Here is a 1,869-nt window from a genome sequence, read left to right as displayed (position 1 = left end):
AAAAAAAAAAAAAAAGAAAAGAAAAGAAAATGCCAACTCGTGGCCCGTTATGCCAGCATCTGCCAGCAGAATGGCATTATGCTCATTGAGGAGCCTGAGTTCCTCACCAGTGGGGACCATGACTTGAAGCAGTACCAGCATGTAACTGGAAAGTGCTGGTCCTGTGTACAAGGCTCTGAGCGACCACCTCATCCACCTGGAAGGCACCTTGCTGAAGTCCAATATGGTCACCCAAGGCCACGCCTGCACTTGGGTGCAGAAGTTTTCTCACAGGAGACTGTCATAGCAACCATCACAGCGCTGCACTGCACAGGGGCCCCCCACCCACCCCTGGTCCCTGGGATCACCTTCTTGTCTGGAGGCCAGAGAGAAGAGGAGGTGTCCATCAACCTCAATGCCATTAACAAGTCCCCCCTCCTGAAGCCCTGGGCCCTGAACTTCTCCTATGGCCAAGACCTGCAGACCTCTGCCCTGAAGGCCTGGGGCAGGAGGAAGGAGAAACTGAAGGCTGCACAGGGCAGTATGTCAAGTGAGCCCTGGCCAACAGCCACACCTGACAAAGAAAGTACACTCCAAGCATTCAGGCCAGGGCTGCTGCCAGTGAGTCCCTCTTCGTCTTTAATCACACCTGGTAAGCAGACATGTTCCCAGGCTGCCACTCAGCACTCCAGGCCCCGCCCCCTCCCAGACTCTCTTGAAGAGGGGGCCTCCTCCTTCGAGCTCCAGGCTGGCTTGCCCATGCTCCTGCCTCCCTCTTGACAGTGGTGTGCAGTGTTGTCGGTGAATGGCTAACTCCATCACCCTTGCCAGCACGCTGCTAATAAACATCTATTTAAGGGGGAAAAAATAAAATAAAAATAAAAGCCAGGTGCAGTGGCTCACGCCTGTAATCCTAACATTTTGGGAGGCTGAGGTAGGTGGATCATGAGGTCAGGAGTTCAAGACCAGCCTGGGCAAGATGCTGAACCCCGTTCCCACTAAAAATACAAAAATTGGCCAGGCATGGTAGTGGGTGCCTGTAATCCCAGCTACTCAGGAGGCTGAGGCAGGGAATTGCTTGAACTGGGAGGCAGAGGTTACAGTGAGCCCAGATCGCGCCACTGCACTCCAGCCTGTGCAACAGAGAGAGACTCCATCTCAAAAACAATAATAATAAAATATAAAAATAAAAATATTTCCTGGGGCACAGAATAAAAAGAGTGAATTCTGGGGGCTGGGGTTGACATTTTCCATTTGCCTTGACCATTGGGTGGATACTCCGCCCAGCAGTCCCTGACCGTGATAGTGGTGGTGACGATGACGGTGATGTGGACTCGGTGGGAGGGAAACAAGGCCCCAGCGTCATCCCTGAGATGGGGCCTGACCTTGCCTCAACTCCGGCTGCTCAGGGCCACGGCGAGGGATAAGATGAGTTTGTACTGTAGCTCTGAGGAGGGAGGGAGGGAGGGAAAAGGGAAGGAGGGGTAAGGAGGAAGGGTTAAGGGAAGGAGGGGTAAGGGAGAGAGAAGGAGAGAGAGAAAGGGAAAAGAAGATGGGGAAGGAGGGAAGGACAAGGGAGGAGCAAGAGGGGAAGAAGGAGAAGGAAATGGGCCAGGTGGGGTGGCTCATGCCTGTTATCCCAGCACTTTGGGAGGCCGAGGCAGGCAGATCATGAGGTCAAGATCAAGACCATCCTGGCCAACATGGTGAAACCCCATCTCTACTAAAAATACAAAAAGTTAGCTGGGCATGGTGGCACACACCTGGAGTCCCCAGATACTCAGGAGGCTGAGGCAGGAGAATCACTTGAACCCAGGAGGTAGAGGTTGTAGTGAGCCGAGATCGTGACACTGCACTCCAGCCTGGGTGACAGAGGGAGACTCCATCTCA

The 1,869-nt window shown here is 53.6% G+C and overlaps 1 pseudogene; it reads left to right on the top strand.

The window, feature by feature from the left end:
• Positions 1-773, top strand: part of LOC108315834 — a 1,666-nt pseudogene extending 893 nt beyond the window's left edge.
• Positions 774-1,869: the final 1,096 nt, after the last annotated feature.

This window comes from Cebus imitator, unplaced genomic scaffold, assembly GCF_001604975.1.
Source record: "Cebus imitator isolate Cc_AM_T3 unplaced genomic scaffold, Cebus_imitator-1.0 Scaffold0, whole genome shotgun sequence".
In the NCBI taxonomy this organism is placed as follows: domain Eukaryota; kingdom Metazoa; phylum Chordata; class Mammalia; order Primates; family Cebidae; genus Cebus; species Cebus imitator.
Note: the sequence above shows the minus strand (reverse complement) of the source record. Positions and strands in the feature narration are given on the sequence as shown.